Below are 22,024 nucleotides of genomic sequence, written 5' to 3'. Positions count from 1 at the left end.
AATTCACACAAATGAATTCTTGATGAGTTCAAATGATTATATTTAATATCTAACATAAAAAAAGCTAAAGTGAATAATTTTAGAAAAGGGAGGACTTGAAAGAAAAAGTTTGCCAAGACATGGCAATAAATAGGCAATAGAGACAGGTGAAAAAAAATTGGAAAAAAGGTAGGTCATAGTGAAATTGCATCAACTCATTTATATCACACATTTGGTGATGAGGGAGGAGTTATCAGTGTATTTACAAGGTGGGAAAGTTTTTCAAAAAAGGTAATTAATTCTGAGGACAGGCAGCTAGAGTTAAAAAAAAAAATCAGAAGTCACAAGATATCTCCCTGGGAGACAGAACTGGCAAAACCGCTGATTTAAGAAAGTTAACTCTTCTCCCCAAGTCTCCTGAAAGACTGTGGACTATCTTAATTTATATTTACTTCCGTAGAAATGTTTCAACACTGAAAGTTTTCGCAAGGAGACCACAAAGTAAACCAAAATAAACACTACTAATTATAAAATTTCATCAAATGTAAAAAGAGGGCGTTTTCTTTTCTTTTTTCTTTCTTTTCTTTCCTTTTTTTTTTTTTTAAGAAAAAAAAACAGTTTCAAAATATTTGAGGAAAGGAAATCTTTCATTTCCCTAGGAGGTCCAACTGTATGTTTCAGAGTTCTTACACCCCGGCCCAGAAGAGCAGACATAACTTGATGTGTATGCGTATTTTTTACGAGGTGCGTCAGCACTTTATCAACTTCTCAAAAGTGTCAATGGCCCTGAGAAGTTCAAATTCATGCACTAGATTCTCTTGGGGAGTCCCTTTCAGCTCTCAATGTACCGCAATCCCACGAACCTTTGTTCTTTACACCTAGCCCGTTTTGAAACTGCTTGCACACGCCTCGGACGGCCACCGAAGCGATGCTCTGCGAAGCGGGCTGAGCTTCGGACGCTCCCCCTGGACCCAGGGCTGGGGAAGGGCGTGAGCCGCGCGGCCCCGAGTCCGCTCACCACTCCTCACACGGGCGGCGGAGCTGGGGCAGCTCCAAGCGCGTCGGGAAGTGTAATCCCTCCGCTAAGTACTTGGCTCTCAGTCTCCAATCACTAGTGGGAGCTGGAGAGGGCAAGTGAAAAAAAAAAAAAAAAAAAATCCAGAGGCGGCCGAGGAGCGAGAGGAAAAAAAAAAGTCCCGCGGCGGCGGCGGCAGAGCGGCCGCGGCGGCCAGAAGTTGCCGGTGCGGCGGGACGCGGGGCGCGGAGTTGGCGTGGGGCCTGCGCGCGGCGCCGGGACGATTTGGGGGCCGCGGGGACAGCGGCGCTCAGGACGCCGGCGCCGGGAGCTCCGCGGCGGGTAAGGCGCGGGGAGGGGGGGGTGGCTTGCGTGCGGGGCTCCGTCCCTGCAAACGAGCGGGAGGCGGCGGAGCCGGCGTGGGCAGGGGGGCGGCGCGAAGCGGGTGGCGGCGCTCCGGTAAGCACGCAGCGCGCGGGGAGAGGAGGAGAACGTGCAGCTCGGCCGTGGGGCGGCGGCGGCGGCGGCGGGGAGCGGGGGCAGGAGGCGGCCGCCTGGGCTTTGTGCGCGCGCGGCGCTGCCGGGACCCCGAAACCTCGTGCGGGCGCAGGCGGGGAGCTGGGGGCAGAGGCGGCTGCGGGCGGGACACGTGCTCCGGAGTTGGGGAAGGAGGGACGCGCCGCGGCGGGGAGTCGGGACCTGCGCACCTAGGGATGGGGCGGGAGGGCGAGCGGAGGGCAGCCCGGCAATGGGGGAAATGGGAGCGAGCCCGGCAGCCTGGGAGGCAGGACCCGCAGGCACCCGGCTCGGCCGAGCCACCTGCCTCGGAAGCCTGCAGGGACTAAGCTTTGCAGCGGGACTGAGTGCGCAGCGGGCTGGTCCCGTGTCTCGGACTCGGCTCTCGGTTGCTGCCGCTGTTGCCTGTTCCTTTCCCTCTGTCTCACTGTCTCGTTTGCGTTCTCAGATGTTTCTCTCTCTCCCTCGTTTTCCTCCCATTCTCTCTTTCTCTCGCCTTCTCCCCACCTTCTCTCTCTGTCTCTCCCTTGGCGTGCGTGCGTGTGTGTGCACCTCCCTCCCTCTCCCCCCCCCCCTTCAGTCTCTATGTCCCTCCCTCTCTGTCTCCTTATCTTCTTCCCTCTCGGTCTCCTACAGTCTTTTCAGTTTCTCTCATTTGCAGGCCGACCTTCTGCTGTTGTCTCACTGTCTCTACTGCTGTCTCTCGCTCGCAGCGCCCATCGATCCACTCGCGACTGTGTCTGTCAGGGCTCCATGTGTCTGTCTGTCCCTTGCGGTGTTAGGATTTCAGACATGAGAGAGGATCCTCCGGAAGTTGTCCAGTGCCTTATTTCTTTTTTTGAGCGGCACCACTTCAGCTGGATCCTGGGTCCTTCCTATTTGTTCTGCACAGGATGGGAATTCTGTGGCTTCCATGAGTTATTAGGAATTGCTCTTTTCTTAGCCACCTTTCCACCAAGGTGAGGTCAGTGAGTGAGCAGCCACAGAGGTGCCAGTGAAAGAAAACAGAAGAAGAGAGTTGCTTAATTGCCTCCAACATATAAAGAGAATGTACCAAACGTAATCTGCAGTGAAGCAGAACCACCTGAGAAACCTTTCTGAATTGTGGAAAGAAACACAAAGCCTCCAATAATGAGAGGAGTCAGCTAAAAAGTCTTTGAAAATTATTTATGGAAATGCTTGCTATCCTAAACTAATGCCAACGAATTATCTGTGTTTCTTGCATCTGTTTTTAGGATCCTAGTGACAACTCTCCTAATTATTGTTTTGGGAAAATTATGAGAAGTGCCCTGTGTCAACTGGGACATTTGTTTTTAAGAAAATATTCCGTCTTTGTACTCTTACACCTCTTTACACTCCGGCGATCAAGAAGAATTATTTTTGACTGCAAAGAAAATAGGAAAGGATTTGTCAGTAATTTTAAAACATGAGACCTTCCAGAGATCAATAGTTTCTTTGGAAAAGTCTCACTCTAAGGACGTTTTGAAGGATGTTACATCTTAGTGAAATATGCAGGTTATTACACACTTAGATCATTGTGTGATGCAAAGAAATGTGTGCTGTAAGCAAATCATAGTAGTGATTTTTTTTTTTTATGGGAAACATAGCTGGGAAATTAATTGCTCTGATTTCCACTGTTTTCTTTAGTCATGCATAATGTACCTTTGTTTTTTGCCAAATATGGCCGAGGGCTACAAAACGTGATACAGTGTAGTATTTGTCCAATCTGAGTTACCATTTAGAAAACCACCTTTTCCTTTTGCTCACAAGATAGACGTTGACATGATCTCATTACTCATGTGCCAGGGCCTCCTGATAAATTTTCTTGGCACCGACTTGGGATTTTAAATCAAAATGTTAGCTTTTGGTGAGTTCAGATGCTGATTCGTGTCACGTTAGTGAATCAGTGCTGTTTATAGGGGCTTTGCCACCTTGTCTACCAGGTGCTGTGTGGGGTTCAGCCCAGGCAGGGTTGTCCGGATTCCCCATTAGATTCTTGTCCCTCAGTGATGTGTTGCTTCTACTTGTGGTGTGCTCACATACGTCCCTCAGGATGTTTCAGTCGTTAAGAGGAAATTGACTTAATTTTTTCCTCATAAACTTCGAAAACGGTATGAGATGGCCTGATAAAATATTTTCCTTAGAGTAAATGCTGATTTTATTATTTAACAGTGTAAGGTAATTTAAAATGTGATATCTTTCAGGATATATAGTGCCCTCCAGCAGTCAACTGCTGTTTATCATCCCGATCTAAAGTCAGTCCTCACCCGCTCCTGGCAAAGCCTTTCCTGATTTTCCTAAGCCTCCTCATCTCTGCTGCTCCGTTTCTGGGCACACCTCTCATTGTGTCCCTCTCCGCTGTCTGGTTCCTTGCTGGGTTTTTCCTCGCTGGACTGTCTTTTCGTTGAAATAAAACAGTGCCCCCTTTTCTTTCCTTTTCTGAATTTCAGATGCCCAGTCTGTCATATGATAGTCAGAAAATCCTTGAAGGGTGATTTGTCTTCAACTTGTGATGCTAATTCTCTGTAGACGCAGTAGCTCAAAGGAAATGCTGTCCTGTGGTATGATAGATCACAGAGCAGAGGGACGAGAGAGTCTTAGGAAGCATCTCCTCCCACACATCAGTATTAAAGATGGAGAGGACGAGGCCTCAACAATCTGAAAACCTTGTTCAACAATACACAATGAAGCCACAGTCCTTTCCCCTGGACTCCGCTTGCCTTCTTTCACTACAAGTAAATCCATTACCAGGAGCTAACGTTTACTATCTCAACTCTGAAGATTTCTCCTCATGCTGACCTATGGAAGTCGTGCATGAAACTTACCATTTTGCAGTAACTGATAAATCATTGGTTCTACATAATCATGGAGGTAATACTTGTCTTTCGGAACACTGACTTCTATGTGCGTTTCTGTCTGAGCGTTGTGCTGTGTCATCTTGGGCAGACTACTTATTTCTACCTGAAAGGAAGATTCAGATTCTCTGGATGAAATTTTCTCCTCTGTAAATTTCTGTGCATGTGTTGAATGGAGGTAGGGAAAAAAGAAAGGAAGTTTGGACCAGATTAGGAGCACTTTTTGAAGTTTTTCTTCAGAGACCACCAGTTTAACTCCCAGAACAACTGCATGTTCATCTGTTTTACATATCAGTCTTCCTTGTGAGCTTTTGTTTGAAAAAAGGCTAACACAGTTTAAGCTTCAAGACCACTTACTTCACCAGTCTCCGTTGTAGTTCTAGAATTTCATAATCACCATAATTCCTAGCTCTTAAATCTGGATATTTGGAGGGTGGTTGATAAAGTTATTGGGATAGAAGGAGAAACTGATTTTTAAAAAAAATGTTTACTTTTGAGAAAGAGAGAGAGAGGGAGCATGAATGGGGATGGGGCAGAGAGAGAGGGGACAGAGGATCCAAAGCAGGCTCTATGCAGGCAGCAGAGAGACTGACACAGGGCTTGAACTCCATGAACCGTGACATAATGACCTGAGCCAAAGTCAGATGCTCAACTGACTGAGTCACCCAGGTGCCTCAGGACATGCTGATTTTGCCTGAGAGTTAGTAATTTTAACTTCTCATATGCTGAATTTGTGATGTGACGGCAGAAGTTGAAGTAGAAGTGTTGGAATACGTAGAGGCACCCAGAATTTGGAGGAAGGAGGGATAGGACTAGAAATATGCATTTATGCTGAACTAATCATTAAAGTTGAAGAAAACTAAAACTTATTTGAGTCTGGAAAGATAAATGAAGATTTGGGAGTGGACAGGGGGGCATTTTGTTACTTCTGAGTATTTATTAAGGTCTTCTATAGTATTAAGACAAAAGTAGGGTAATATATATGTACATCAGGCAATAATCTGTTTTCATGATTTTTAGAGCATCTAGTTTACATCCTAGTGATCTTAATTATATTCATTTTACTTAAATGTTTGATTGCCTCCTCTCTGCCTGGTGGTGTTATACACCTCAGGGATACTGTAGCCATAGGAGACACTGGGATTCTGCTGTCATTGAACTTGCTTTCTAGAAAGTGAAAACAACCAGGAGCAAGCACATGAGTAAGATCATTTCCAGTAGTAAAGATTGACATTCAGAAAGTAAGACATGGTGGTATGACAGTAAGTGACTGGGGCTATTCCTTATTTGGGGTAGCCAAGGATGTCCTGTCTGCGGGTGTCCCTGAATACCAAGAAAGCCAGCCCAGTGAAAATCCAGGAGAACTTCGTGGAAGAGAGAACATCAAAGCTGTCTCTAAAGCAGCAGCAAGTTGGGCACACGCCTGTCAATGTGGTTGGACTCAGGCAGTTAAAGGAAATGGTAAGAATGAGGTCAGAGAGATAGGCCCATGTTATAGAGTATGCATTTTATTCCGAGTATTTTATTGAATCACCCTGGAAAGATTTTATACAGAGAAGTCAAGAAGTGTGACTTAGCATGTCTGTAGTCTGAGCAAGAGTGTCTGAATCTGAAGTAAGATGATGAGGGAGACCATGAGAAGGATTTAGCTGATAGTTCCGTGGTTTGGCCAAGGGTGGAACCTGGAGAAGCTGATTAGATGTTGTTCTTATTACTGAATAAGAGTCACCGAGTTGAATCATTTACCCATATTGATCAACATTGCAACAGTCCCCTGGCTCAATCGTTGCTTTTACTTTTACATCCATGCTTCATTTCCCAGATGTCACCTCCTTACCTCCCTTCAAATATCTCCTGGGCTATGAGCATCTTGACTCAGAGGGTGCAGTTTATCCTGGCAGGGTTCTTCAGGGCTCAGGGTGGACTCTGGACTATGCAGGGATGCTAGACTGAGCGAACATCCCTTCATTTTACATAGTTTGTGTTCTGGTTACAAAGGAAAGGAAGCAAGTCAGAATTCCTTTAATCCGGTGTCAGTGACATTTTTCTCTAGCTCGAAGCTTTGGAAATGATATGCTTCTGTAAGAACTTCACCGTGAAGTTGGCGTTGTTAGCTGTGGGTCTGACCCATCCTTGTATCCTAGCCCTTTGCTAAGAGCTAGTATGTGGTAGGCTTTCAGGACATATTTGTGGAATGCTGCTGGATGCAGTCTTCTAGAGGACCTGTAGTTTTCATTCAGCTGACTTCATTTCTCCTGTCTTTCAGCAAGTACATGGCTGCCTGTGCCTGCAGCTTTAGAAGGTACTAAGTGGCAAGTTTGGAAATGATTTTTCTGAATGTTGTGTTTCCTTATTGGCTAATGGAAGAAAGATACAATCCAGGGTATCTCCTCATAACCTTTCTTGCCTGGTTGTCTTGAGATAAACATTTTAGTCATTTTTATAGCAGTTGCATAGACATGAACTTAAACAAGTACAGACACATCTGTCACTAGTTAATTTGTTGATTTATGAACCTAAAATGTTTCCAAGGAAGTCTGTAATGATGGTACCTTTGTCTAAATTAATATCGATAGAAATCAGCGAGTTTTATCTAACTAATATATTTTACAACCATCTGTAAAAGATACAAAATTACCAGTTCTTTTTCTGGGAGTAAGCTACTGTTCTGTTGTCCAATAGACGTGGAGTCATAGTAGTACACACAATGAGGGATTATCCCCAAATCCTTCCTCTTATTACTGAATGTAATGCTCTATTCAAATGGGGTTGCAGACAACTCGGAATCACCTTAGTTTTAACGTATCTAGCAATTCTTTCACTGTTTTAATCCTTTTCAGTTAGTCAAGAGTCTACGCCTTCTTTTCCTGTCTAACTCCATTTTGTTAATAAAACCTCCTGCAGTTTCCCGTTGCCTTCTGTGTCAGGAGTGTTCTGTTTGCCTCTCCAGAACCACTCTTCACCCTTCTCCCTTCCGCTCTCTGCCTAGGACAATATCTGGGTGAACTTTTCTGACTTCCAGACGGCTTAGGTCATTGGGGCGTCCAAACAGGAAGGAGATTAAGGGGAGAGTGGAGAAGAGCCTCTTCATTCTCTTGGCTCCTTCTCTACTAGATCACCCTGGGCTGCCTGGGTCCCTGCACTGACAGGCACTGCTTCTCATGAGGTAGGCTCCCTTCCGTCGTTCCATCCTTCCAGTAATTCAGAATCTCAGAATCTCGGCCTTTCCTACCCTGCTTTACTGCACTACCCTTCAGGATTCTTCTAAACCCCTGTCTGTACCTCAGATAAATCCTCTTCGACTTATCAGAAGTTGTAACGGTTAAGGTATCATTTTCCCTTGATTTCAGCTTCTGAAAGCCTCCTTTTTGGAGGCTTCTTGGATTGATAAGAATGGTTGGCCACCCTTACCTGTATTGGACATCCACTTTTCACCCTGATTTTTATGCTGCTTTTGCTTGCAACAGTGGCATAGAAGACCTAAGTTGTTGTTATATAAATAATTCTGTCAACCAGTTTATTGATTTAAACACTTTAATTGACAGTCATTTGTATACCTCCTCCATATGTAATTTGATTGTTGCATTCACTCTTTTATTCATTCGTTAATACAGTGCATATTTACAGAGTCAATATTTAGGGCCAGGCACTATGCAAGGCATTGTGGATACCAAAAGCAGATGTTTACCGTTATTTGGGATGAGGATCGGAGGGGGCAGGAAATAAAAAAACCCTAAACAATATTTACAAATGATGTTTGTGATTAGGGCAGTGAAGGAAATAAATAGCGTGTAGTGGGAGAGAATAATAGGAAGGACTCTCATTTGCTTGAGATCAAGCAGTGGAAAGGGGCGTTTCTCACCGGCTTTTGCTGACCTGCCTCTGTTATTCAGGTTCTTTATGTGTGAGTTTTAGAAGCTTTTCCTAATGACACAAATAATAAATCTTGGTAGGAGGAGTAGAAATTTTAGGTAAACCTACAGTTGCTTTATAGTATTGCCTAAACTTCATATTTTGATATACATCTATATTCCCTTTAAAATTTTTTTTGTGCATTATTGTGTATTGTTAAATAAAACCGAGGTCATATAGATTATCTTGTTACTTGCAATTTTCACTAAACCAGACATTGACAACACCATGGTACATGAGTCTATTCATTTTAAAATAATAACATTTAATGTATAACCTGATAGTTAATGATCACCTGATAGTTAATGATCACTGTTGGTTATATTTATTAGGATTTTTAAAAAGTTGGATAGGCATGAAGAAAATGAAAATGACTAATAATCCTACCACAGAAATACCCTCTGGAAATTAGGAGTCTCTTGGAACTTAAGAGTATAGAAATGGCTTAAGTCAGGAGTGCCTGGGTGGCTTAGTGGGTTAAGCATCCACCTTCATCTCAGGTCATGATCTCATGGTTTGTGGGTTTGAACCCCACATTGGGCTCCATGCTGACAGTGTGGAGCCTGCTTGGGATTCTCCCTCTTTCCCTCTCTCTCTGCCCCTCCCCAAGTCATTCTCTCTCTCTCTCTCTCTCTCTCTTTCTCTCTCTCTCAAAGTAAATAAAAAAGTTTAAAAAAAGAAATGGCTTAAGTCATGTAGATTTTTATTTCAGCAAAATTCCTTTGAATTACATCTGATAAAACCAAATGACAACAGAGAGGGAAGGCCATTTAATCAAACCCATTTTGTTTAGTAATTATATTCCAGAAATGTTTGGGCCTACCACCATTGCTAGTCTCATCAGATAGTAAATGAAAAATGAGTATGAAGTAGTGTGAGCTATATGACTAATTCAGGAAAGCCATTTACACGTAACTATGTTTTACTTGATTTCATTTCTGTCTTCAGTGTGTCCCATGGAACAGTGGTTTTTTGAATGTCAAGTGTTTTACTCAAGAAGGATCCCATGGGCAGCAGCATCCCATGGCTAACCATGGGGACTCTGGGGTTTGGCTGGCTTTGAATCTTGGCTCTGTTGCTTCTTAGCTGTCTGACTTTGGGCAAATTACTGAACCTTGTTTGTCTCTGCGTCATCTGTAAAATGGGGATGACAATAACAGTGATTACTTCATAGGTGTGTTTGAGGATTAGAATAGAGAATATTTGTAAAGGGTTTAGAACAATGCCAGGCAGTTAGTAAACACCACAGAAACATTTGATAAACCAACAAATGATCCAAGAAATGAGGGAATCGCTATTTTCCATGTGAACCTGTATTACACTCCTGTGCACTGTGGAAGTCCCCCAGGGGGTACTTGAACACGGGACTTGTATTTGTCCCTGCATATATTCAAGACTAGTATCGAACTGGTAGTCCTCAGAACATATTTTGGGAAAAATTGATATCAGTAATTTCCTAAACATTTCACCAGTCTATTGTCTCCTGAAAGAAAGGGACCATTCTTGTTACAGAGATTTTTTCCCTCTACCTGTCACACGTATTGTTCTTGTGGGTTTTTCTTTTCCTTTTCCTTTTTAAAAGTAAAATGGATATATTTCTTACCCAGAGAAAGATTTTTTTGCCAGTAAAGATGTGAGTATACTCTGGACCTCTGGGGCTTATAGAGCCCAAAGTTTATAATGTATAACATTTTCTAGAAAGCTACTTAACTGTTATTTTTTTCTACTAGGAGAGAATATGTATTCGTTGATGTGAACTTGGGGGACTACAGGTCGTTAACAAAATAAAAATCACTCAGTCTTCTACTACACAGAAATAGCCACTATTAACATTTTGGGTCTTTTTTTTTTCTCTATAAAATTTGGAGCATAATATAATATGGTTTTGTGTCTTGCCTTTCTTTTTCACTTGCCTTTATTTATGTAATATTTTTAATCCAAGAAATGCAGTGATTTCTGGCTTTCAGATGATTGGTAATCTACATTTCAAAAGAGCTTCCTTCCTTACTCCCCAAATTCTGTGGCCAGAGACAATATGAAAATAAAATGGTGTATCTAGAATGAGTTTCTCGCTCGTTTGGAAATTGGAACCACCTGGTAAGCAGTTGGCAATTCTTTTTAAAAGACCTGGAGTAGGTGACCTCAGGTTGCTTCATTTTTATGAGTCATTCCAGTGTTCCAGCCAGCAGCCAGATGGACGCAGAGGAGCCCATGACCAGGCTACTCTGGAGGCACTGCTAACTCATCCTGAGTGACTGTGAGTGAACTTATATAGTCTGGAGATTAACCAGGAAATGTTATCCAGGGAAACCTGAGTTAGCCAGAATACATTTATTTAATTTTAAAATGGTAAATCTGTTTCTTTCATTGCATGTTGGAGGTAGGGCTCTCATAATATACTGAGGTAGAGGACAGTGTCTCTAAGTATTTTATCGTGTCTTAGAATTTTGAGTGGGGAAATAATATTATATTTGTATGGCAGTAAAGACGTGAACAGTTCTGACTGTTGTTCAGTTTTACTCTGTGTGCTTCGTAAATGATGGATTTATGCTGTAGTGATTAAAGTGTATCTGCTCACGTAGTCCTTTTTCATTCAGAAGTCCTTCCACAATTTTGAATCCTCATCTGACTCAAGATTAAATCAGTCGCTCATTAAAACACTTATCTTTAATATCTTTAGCAAATGAAAATATTTAAACTCTTTTTTAAAGAGGAAAACCATGCTACCCTGTTTAATTGAATTAAATTAGCTTTTCATGGAAATTTACCTAGGAGCTGTTTCTGGAACCAATTTGGAAAATGATCTTTGTCTTCTGTGGCATTTATGTCTGATTATGTTTTTCTTAGTAATTCTCAATGGACCTGATTCACTCCTTGCTTCAGTCATCAAACCCTTGTGATTTTTGTAGGCAAATTAGGCATTTCCTACCCCATAATTATGCATATTTATGGAATAATGTACACTGCTTCTTTAAATACAGATGGTGTAGAAATTGTTAATTTTATAACTTAAACTTAAGTTTTATCATTTTAGCATTCTATAGACTATGTTAAGGCTAAGATAAGTCATATGTAAATTATCTCCTCCTGAAAAATGTTTCGTAGAATGTAAGTTTTGACCCCTTTACTAATAAAAGCAGGTGCTGATGTTTTGTGTAAATGGCAGATAATCCAAAAGTTCTTAAAATTCTGTTTCCTTGAAACTTTCTGTATTGCAGGCACATCAAAGATTTTGTACACACACTTTTTCCTTTCTCTTACGTTGTAATCTGTTGTTTTCCAAAGCCATGTAGAAACTGAAAACTCCTTAGAAAATCTCAGTTTGCAAGTGCTTTAGTTGTAAAATTTATCGTTTACGATCAGCAGCATGGGACATGCTTTATATGTTTTGGTACAAAGACTTTAACTTAATGCCTTTATTTCTCGGTACTTCATATTTAGCACTTTAAGGATATTAAACACATATTTAGCTTTTCTGAATCTGCCACAATCTGGATGTGTGGATTGCAGCTATTTTCTAAGTACGCGAATGCTCACTGGTGTTCTTTATACTGTCCATGCCATCCTCCTTTTCCTTCCCTCCCCACCCCCCCTGTTTTTCTCTCTCTTTTGCACTTGATTTGAAAGCATCCTTTCTTCAGACTACTTTTTCTGAGCCAGAGGGGCTAAAACTTGCTCATTTCTAGGATTCTGAACGTGTAGAGAACTCCCAAGACCCTTACTAGCTTCACATCCTGACTGATTGGAGTTTTGACTAAGTTAGCAGAATTGAAATGATGACTTGATATTCTTGAGACCTAATGTAAAAATCCTTTAATATCATAGACTGACAATAGCAGCAAGATAAATTTCTATTTTGTTATGAAATCACTTATTTAACTATAATTCCATTCAGTGTTTTTATGAAATATCCATGTTTTAAACATTTAAAAAAGTGTATTCTTACAGCTAAGACTAAAACATGGCATGGACATATTATATACAATATAGGTATTCTTGTATTTAGACAATTTTTATTCCTATATACAATCTCTTTGATATACAAAGATCTGTAACTGCATTATATAGGCTTTCTCCAAATACTCTCTAGCTTCTATTTTATTTGAAATTTCATGTATTTATAATTGTGATTTGAAAGTTATTGTTATATATTAAACATTTTTCTTACAACTCAACTAGTATGCAGCTTGACTTACCATGAGACTGTAAATTCCTTTTTTGGCTCATCTCTCCTAAACCTGGAAGGTATAATGCAGTTTAACAATAATATTTTATATCTTAGGTTTGTGAATAATGTCTTTCTTTCAGATGGAATTACTAAATGTTTATGCAATGTGAATGAACTTGATGCTGTATGTGTCAAAGAGACAATGGAGTCTTGCTCACAGGGGAAAGATGTTTAAAATTACAGCTGATACATTACCACAAAGTAAATGCCGAGCACAGATAGGCGGGGTAGGGAAAGACAAAATGAGAAGTTGATGAGAACATATATGAAGTGCCAGGTTGACTCAGTCTGTTATTCTGTCTTTAGACGACGCCACCAGGGAAAGGCTGGGCTGGTGTTCCATGATTTCAGATTTCAAATTCAGACTTCTGTCCTTCAGATACCTTAGTTTTTCTCAATTTAAACTACTCTCTTTTTGAAACTGCTTAGAATTTTTTAGTTTGTTTAACTTCCTGGATTTATATTTTTATTTCATTTCTCAACCAGATTATGAATTCTCGCTGAAGTATAGCAGCAGTTCCTCAGCTCCGTGTTTGCCCTGTTCATACTTCCCGTCATTGTTGAGAGCCTTGACATTGTCGAGCGCCTTGACACCACAGGGAGTCTTGACATCTGTAACGTTCCCTTGTAGTCTTCACCTTTGTAGGCTGACAAGAATGCTGACCTTTCGTTTTTTCCCCAAGACTCTCCTGTGGTCACCTTGACCATTTCTTTTTATTTGCTTGGATTTTCCTTAGTTTCTAAATGTTTTTTTCCCTTCTCTTTTTGGTGAAATTAGAGTTATAATTTCTTCATTCAGCAACTGATATTTTTGGAGTGCCCGGCTGTAGTAGACTAGAACCGCTTGTAGTATTTCAAGTAAAGACGGACTGTAGTTTTAAATAGGTTGAGGACCATGTTTTTGTTCTTGAGTGTTGTTGGTGCCATTGTTAGCTTTGTTGGCCATGGAAACGCATTCATGCAGAGGCTTTTAACCTCCTTTTTATGGTAACTAAGGCCCATTACCCTGGGAAGTACAGTCTGTTACTTCTTCCCCTACATGCCTAACCCTATAGTTTTCCACTTTGACTTGTATTTGATGTTTTCCCCCTAGTAACTCATAAAGTTTTGGAAATCTTGTAGGTTAGCCCACTGACTTGGCATTTCATGTACTGGAAAAAGTTAGTGTCTTTTGCAGACCTGGAAAATTTAATCTACATTTCCTCCTCTACATCATTTATAAAGATGTTAAATAAGACCACTTCCAGCACCTTCCCTATTTATAGCTTTCCAGCCAAAGCAATGCCTTTTTTTTTTTTTTCCACTTTCTTTGTTTCTCCAGCAAAAGTTCATGAAATCTTCTGGTGACACTTTTCTTTTTAATAACTTTTCTGGTAGTACCTTGTCAAGGGGCTTTAAAAAAAAATACATGGATCATAGCCACTGGCTTTTCCCTTGAGGCTCCATACATCTTTTAATTTGCTAAGACATAATAACCCTTGAAAAAATTCAGAGCTAGCACCCCCCTATTGTTTGTTACATTCTTCAGTGATATTATGCTTTAGCATCTGTAGACCTCACAACATTGCCAAATTACCAAGAAATAATTATAACACTTATTTAAAGAAATTTGAAAGACAGTGGGTAAAAGAGATAAAACTTAGCATTAGTAGGGATTGTTGAAATGCAATTATATATAAGCAAGCAAAAAAGGGGGTTACTAGCGTGCCTGGGTGGCTCAGTCGGTTAAGCATCCAGCTCTTGGTTTCGGCTCAGGTCATGATCTCATGGCTGGTGGGATTGAGCCCTCAGTCGGGCTCTGTGCTGGCAGTGGGGATCCTGCTTGGACTTCTTTCTCTCCCTCTTTCTCTCTCTGCCCCTCCCCTGATTGCATTGTCTCTGTCTCAAAAATAAATGAATAAACTTAAAAAAAGGAGGTGGGGTTTACTCTGTCTTTCGTAAGTTCTAGACCATGTCCTAAATAAGTCCTTCCTGTTTAAGATAGTAGTGATTGTCATCTCCATATTACAGGTGAAGGAATTTAAGGCACAGTGAAGCTCAGCAGGTGTAGGAATTAATCTAGATCCTAATCTATACCTTGCATAGGACCATCTGATTCTAAATCCTTGCTTAGGTGTTGAAAGCCTCTTAGATCCATATGCTGTGTTGGTTATTGAAAATACAAAATTACCATCACTCAGCCCTGGTGGTCTTAGAAAGACCCTTGGAGAACTTGGAAAGACTCCTGGGAGGGGCGGGGTGGGTGGGTGGGGAAGAAGCCTATGCATAACAACTCTTTGAGAAGGTAATTGTGGAAGGTGCTGTGAGAGCATAAAAGAAAGGCTGATTGTTAAGGAGTTTTCAAGTAGAGACTTGGGTTCTTGATCACGTTTTGAGAAGAGAAATTGATAAAGAGAAAATTTTGAAAATCTTTGGGAAAATATTTTGAACATTAAATGGTATAATCTCCTTTTTTCTCCTTTAAATTATGGAACATTTCTATACAGAGAGTAGGGGCACTGTTTTTTAGAGCAAAGTTACCTCCTCTTTAGTAAAATTGACTCTGATTTATCCACATATTTGTGTGTGTGTGTGTGTGTGTGTGAGAGAGAGAGAGAGAGAGAAAGAGAGAGAGAGAGAGAAGAGGGGCATTCAACATGGGTTAAATACAGTGACATATTAGTGAATTTGGGAAATCAAATACCTCAGATAATTTGCTGAGAATATAGAGATGCAAATGATGAAAAATCATTTAAAAACGATCAGTTTGTCTGAAATGATTGGTTAAATTCAAAACCTGATTTTGAAAGAGGCATTACCACCTAATAGGTGGACTGGGAGGTTTGGCAAAAGTTCAGTTGTTGCGAGGGAGCAGAAGGTATATACTAAAAACACAATAAAAACCTTCGGGGGGTGTTGGGGTGCCTGGGTGGCTTAGTCGGTTAAGCATCTGACTCTTGATTTCAGCTCAGGTCATGATCCCAGGGTCATGGGATTGAGCCCCACATGGACTCTGCACTGGGTATGAAGCCCGGTTAAGATTCTCTTTCTTCTCCCCCCACACCCGCCCCCACTCAAAATCAAGAACCTTGAAGGAGTGTTTGGTATTGAAACTCATGTAAATTTTTTAAAATATTGAAAAGGACTCCAGATCATCATCTGTAAAGAGATATCACCTATATTTTATCACTTCTATTTTGATCTGTCAGAATGTGCTAGAGTGAAATGAAATTCCTACAGGGGTTCTCCAGGCTGGTTTGCAGCCTGCCAGAATGGACATTGTCCGCCAGTCAGGCATGTTTGCTTTGTATCTTCACATACACCTTCCCTAGAAAGAATCATACAACTGTGTGTTTTGCAGCAAAATACAATGAGGTCTCTTAGCTATGTCCATGGAGATTAGCTAAGATAGTTTTTAAAGTAAAAAAGATATCTTTAAGTTTCCAAAATAAACCAGACTGGACATGTGTTTTGCATGAAGACAGTGCTATGAGGAAAGCAAAATTTAAAATTGATTTAGGCATTATAAGTGATTATAAGTAAAATTAAATTAAAAAATTTATTATAAATACGTGCTTAGTGAATACATTTTTGCTAGTCAGTAATCACCAGTTGATTTTTCAAAGGAGTATGGAGTATAAATATCATAAAACATACTAAGATATAGTATGATTTGTAACAAATAGAAAGCTTTCTTAGTGACTCCTTATATTCCAAAATACAATTTTCCCATTATGGAAAATTATATTTATGTTGAACATAAATAATCAGATATTTGCTTCCCTAATGATCCAGATTATTTTAAAATCATGTTACTGGATTTAACGACGCGACCTCTGTTCTGTGACCTTGTGTATTTCTGGAGGCTTGTTGTACATGTCAAGGGTATTTCCTTTTATTTGTTTTAATTTTACCTGCCATTTAAATTATTGAATGACTCTTCATAATTTTATTATGAAGCCATATAATAAGGAAGGACCAGTTGATTATTTTTTACTTTAACTTTCATAATCTCATATAATTCCAGTCTTCTTTGTGTTCTCATTTCTCAGGTCAAATAATTCTTGTTTCACAATTTCCCATCAGAGTAATGGATGGGATAGACTAATATGTTTCAGTACATTTATTGTTCTCATTTTAACATTTTACATCTGTTCTCTCCTCTAGGGGAGGAAAGCAAGTAGTATGTTTAAAAGAGCACGCGACTGGGAGGCAGGAAAGGCCATAATTAGTTTTGGAACCTTAGACTGATCACTTAAATAAAAGATTGGTCAAGCTCCGTATGGGCTTTCTGACTCCGAAATGCTGTGATTTCTGTAACCAAAATGGCAAATCTTATCATAGTTAATAATGGTAGTATGGCATTAGTTTCTTCAGAGCAAGGCAGCATAACTGTGGCATGTTTGTATTTTTTTCCCCCACTAAGGTGCTATTTGGAATTTCGGGGACAGAAGAGAATGTTCACAGATTGTCCTTTCCAAGTATTATCGTGTGTGAGATTTTATAGTTTTTGCATGAGAGACTGATATTTAAAAACCATATGATTATACTGTGCACCATTTTACATGCTTCTATAATTCCTTTCCTCAGGGGTTCCAGATAATTTTGGGGAGTCAGAAGTAATTCTACAATCAATATCATACTCCTTTTTAAAAATTATTTTCTAAGAACTTTAAGGCATTTGTTGAAAAGGTTTGGTTCAGAAGTCAGATTCAGTTTCATGTTTGACTGTATTGGATTATAATGGCTCATTTTACTAGAGATAAAATATGCAAAGCATGCCAGCAATCTAAGTTCATTTTTGTGACTATAACTTCACTAATCAATGAGATGATTTGTGTCCTTTATTGAGTACTTTAGTTTCTGTGACTCCCTGTGCTAAGTATTGTCTTTTAAAATGATTTTTAATATAAACATAGAGACTAAACTGGGTTGAGGTGTTGTACAGTTTATGCGGGTTGTATGAGAAGTTAGTGCCCATTCTATTCCTAAAATACTCTGTTTCATATTGTTCTAGGATTGATTTAATGTTTAGCTTCCTTTAGAGCATTCAGGCAACTTGATATAGCGTTATTTTCAAGTTGATTAGTAATTTCATTTTAAGAGCTATATTTTCATCAGCAATCAACTCTTTTATTTTTATATGTGTTAAGGTTTCAGTGGTATTTTCTAGATTATCCATAGCAAATTTTTAATCCCGGCATGCCTGTCTGCAACCTTTTCCTGTCGTATGTCAGTATGTATTGAAAGACTCCATAGTAACAGGTTCATTACACTTCTCAAGCTAAGTAAAATAAAATTGAGAAAACAAATAGAGACACTGGGAATTCATCTTGCAGTATTTGCTGTTACTGTAAAGCAGGAAGCCTCCACTGAAAACTATAGAGTTGATTGTTTTACATGAATTATTGGTTCTTAGGAGTGAAACAAGATAAAGAAAAAATTGAATTCTTAAGAAGTGCTGAAAATGTTCATAGTGCTTGAACATCGTGAAATGAGTTAGGGCTCATGATCCTAAAACTCTTAAATCAGAAATGAGAATAAATATGAAACAGAGTAAGGCAAATCTCCTTTGTATGGGATTCTTTTCTTGGAAGTTGGATTGAAAAAAAATCTAATTACCTTTACATCTTACATGGATCACTTATCAGTTTCTTATACAGACACTATTCTTGTGCTGTCCCCTTCTTTTGAAACCTAATTCATAGTTTTTAGAGAATACTGTATTCATCCCATTCAGCTGGACTCATTTTCTTCCTTCTCTCTGCTTGTACCTTCTTCCATTCGTATGCATTTTGCACTGTATGTTGCTAATTACTAATTCCCTGAATTGTTAGTGTAATTAGCATCCTCACCATTTTTACTGTACTGACTGCCAAAAACTGTTCTGTTCCTCTCTTTTCCCCATGTTTCTCAATATGGAATATAACACCTAAAAGTTGCTCGTTTAGTGTTGAGTGACTGATTGATTTCTCTGTTTTTGTATGGTTCTAATCTTTATTTCTTTGTAATTGTGGAAAATTTCACTTTGAGAATCTGTGAGAAGCTTGGGATTTAAAAAAAATGCCATTTGTTATATTTGTTTTAAAAATACATTCTGGGACATGAAATAGGAAAAAAAAATCTCTATTTTAGTTAAAGCCAGTGTGGATGTTCTGTGCTGAATTTTGGAAGTAGATACCTTGGGTTTGTAGCCTTTGTAGCCTGGCTCTCCCACTCAGTGTCCTCCTCTGTAAAATGGGGATAGTAAGAATACCTACTAAATAAGGAGGTTGTGGGAAGTAAAGGGAGTACCTAGAACTCAGCCTGACATATAATAGTTGTTCAGTAAGTTGTTCATTCTTCTCCTTTATTTTAGAGGTCTTTAAGGGGCACCTGGGTGGCTCAGTCGGTTGGGCGGCCGACTTTGGCTCAGGTCACGATCTCACGGTCTGTGGGTTCAAGCCCCGCATCGGGCTCTGTGCTGACAGCTTGGAGCCTGGAGCCTGTTTCAGATTCTATGGCTCCCTCTCTCTCTGCCCCTTCCCCACTCATGCTGCCTCTCTCTCTCATAAATAAATAAACTTAAAAAAATTTTTTTTTAAACTAGAGGTCTTAAAGTGGCATTGGCACAGTGGCTTACTTTATATAAAATTGTTCCACTGAAATAGATGAGGAAAATTTACAAAGTCAGTTGATCAATATTTAAAAGAAAGCTTCCTTACAAATTGTTTTCAAATGCAAAAATTTTAGGTCACAGATATTCATATTAAAATATAAGTGTCTAGTTAGAAACAAGAAGCTCTCAGAAACAGTTATTTCCTTCCCTTTTTTTTCAATTTGGGATTCTTCCATTTCTATTTCAAATGCTTGCTTCTAAAAAGAACTTCATATAATGAAATAAGAGGATGAATTGTGTGTTTTTATTAATTTGAATGATGTTTTCCCTTGGATGAATTATGAAAAGTCTGGTTAAGTTTAGTATTAGTGGAGCTTGAAGAGATGTTAATATTAGGCAAGTGTTTAGTTGCATGACATGATCAGTTTACACTGATCCAGAACGTTAATTAAAGTTTTATTAAACTGCGTAAACCATGATCCAGTTTGGATTTGAAAGTAGATAGACATCTGTTTCAAATATTATTACTACAGTTAGAAATTAATAGCTTTTTTCTCTGAAAGTCTGAATGTTTCCCTTTTGAAACTTGTTTCTGTCTCAGTATTCCCCCTAAGTTAACATATTTTTGAGATGTTAAGGTTATTTAAAAAATTATATTCATAGTCTTCATAATATCTGTTCTAAGGAAAAGCAGGAAAGTGTTTGGAAGCATTTCATCTAAGAACAATAAAACAAGACTACTCTTTGTTTTATGTTAAAAGAAAGTTTCTATAGTGTTGGATCAGAAGCACTTACGAGGGCTTTCTTGATTGAGGACCTCTGCTCCACTCCCTCTCTTGCATTTGTTCTTTATGAAATGAAAGCTAATTCTCGGTAAATTTTGGTGTCGCTTTGCTCAGTGTAAAGAGACATCATTTTCTCTTTTCCTTTCTTTGCCTCAGTGACAGTAGAACATTCTTCAGCAATTGTATATCTTCAGCTAATTGTATATGTGTTTTACCCTCAGTTCTGGAAAGAAATCTTGAAATGCTATTTCACTTAGGTATCACTTAATGCTATTTAGAGAAAGAACAGCAGAATTTAATTTCCTATTAGACCATGCTCACCAAAATGGTGGCAAACAAAGCTTGTGATATCCCAAAGTTCAGAATCCATCCATTTACTGTATTGCTATATCTTGCAATATAGCAAGAACTGATTATAATATGAACACATTTGATGGAAACTTTATAAAACATAGGAAGAGGTCAAAAAGGAAATTGTATTACGTGGAGTCCATTTGTTACCTTTTTAATATATTTTCTTTGTTCTTATGTATTTTTAGATTTAAAAAAATTGGAAATCACCATCTTAATTTTGTATTTTATTATTGCTTAAAATTATGCTATGGATGTTTTCTCATGTTATTAAATATGCTTCCAAGCATTTTAATGGCTAGAAAATAATTCATTTGTTTACTTTTTTATTCCTCATCATAAAGTGCTGCAATGAACATCTTTGTGAATAGATATTTAAGTATTTATATGAATATTATGAATGTTATGTGTAACACCAAATTGCTTTCCAATGAAGTCATTCTAATTTATAATCTTAGCAGCAGGGTATTTAATTTTACCCATAGTTTTAGATGTGTTAATAAATATTTGACCTGCATCTGTGAAATCTTTGTAACGCTCAGGAAAAGTGAAAACAAAATGTGAAAGACCCAAACAGGTAGTTTTGGATATGTGGGAACATGCTTTTTCTTATTTTTATTAAAAAAAGGAAAAGCGTGAGTTTTTACTATATGCCAATACTGACCATTACTTTTGATACATAATTTCATAAAATTTATTAAAGAAATATAAATTAACTCCAATTATTTTTATTATGTTTGAACATTAATTTGTACCCCTAGGAGTGATTTAAGGAAAAATCTATTAATTTGGACACAAATCCTTAAAGTTAAAGGTAGCAGTTACCTCAGGAAAAAAATTTAACCCAAATTCTCAATTGATTTTCAACATAAAGATGGTTCTGTGCTTTGTGGAAGTGCTTTTTATGATATAGCAGAGCTACAGAAACTAAGTTATCTGAGTCCTGCTCTTTTCTTGCTTGAAAAAAAATGTATGTTTTTGTGTAGCAACATGGATGGAACTTGAGGGTGTTATGCTGAGTGAAATAAGTCAGGCAGAGAAGGACAAATACCATATGTTTGCACATATAGGAGGATTCAGAGGAACTTAACGGAGGACCGTGGAGGAGAAGAAGGGGAAAAATAGGGGGAGAGGGAAGGAGGCAAACCATGAGAGACTCTTGAATGCTGAGAACAAACTGAGGACTGATGGGGGGGAGGGGGTGGTCATGGAGGAGGGCACTTGTGGGGATGAGCACTGGGTGTTATGTGGAAACCAACTTGACAGTAAACTATTTGTAAAAAAAAAATGTATATTTTTATTTGCTTATATTTTTTAATGATTAATTTTTGAGAGAGAAAGAACACAAGTGGGGAGGTATAGAGAGACAGTGGGACGGAGGATCTGAAAGCAGGCTCTGTGCTAACAGTACAGAGCTCAGTGTGGGGCTCAAAGTCACCAACCACAGAATCATGACCTGAGTTGAAGTCAGATGTTTAACCGGGCCACCCAGGTGCCCCCAAAATGTATGTTTTTAAATGAAACATTTCTTCCATATTAAAGGCACAAGCCTATATGCACACTTTAAGGAATAAGAATGAATGCCTTTACGTCTGCTAGTCACCTTTTGAAGGTAATCCTTCTAAGCTTTCTATGTACTCCTCAGTCACAATTTGCTCCTTTCCTTCCCATTTGAGTAAACACTAACCTGAGCCTTGTCTTTATTATTGATTTTTTTAAAGCTTCTTTATTTTTTGAGAGAGAGGAAGTGGGAACTGGGAAGGGGTAGGGAGAGAGAGAAAGAATACTAAGCAGGTTCTGTGCTGT

The 22,024-nt window shown here is 39.1% G+C and overlaps 1 protein-coding gene across 3 annotated transcripts in view; it reads left to right on the top strand.

The window, feature by feature from the left end:
* Positions 1-1,189: 1,189 nt before the first annotated feature.
* BMPR1B (bone morphogenetic protein receptor type 1B) overlaps positions 1,190-22,024 on the top strand; it is a 394,444-nt gene continuing 373,609 nt past the window's right edge. For all 3 annotated transcript variants that reach the window (XM_039241281.1, XM_039241288.1, XM_039241282.1), the window contains exon 1: positions 1,190-1,336. The gene's annotated coding sequence lies outside the window, so the exon portion shown is untranslated. The remainder of the gene's footprint in view (positions 1,337-22,024) is intronic.

This window comes from Hyaena hyaena, unplaced genomic scaffold, assembly GCF_003009895.1.
Source record: "Hyaena hyaena isolate Hyena2069 unplaced genomic scaffold, ASM300989v1 scaffold_191, whole genome shotgun sequence".
NCBI lineage: Eukaryota > Metazoa > Chordata > Mammalia > Carnivora > Hyaenidae > Hyaena > Hyaena hyaena.
Note: the sequence above shows the minus strand (reverse complement) of the source record. Positions and strands in the feature narration are given on the sequence as shown.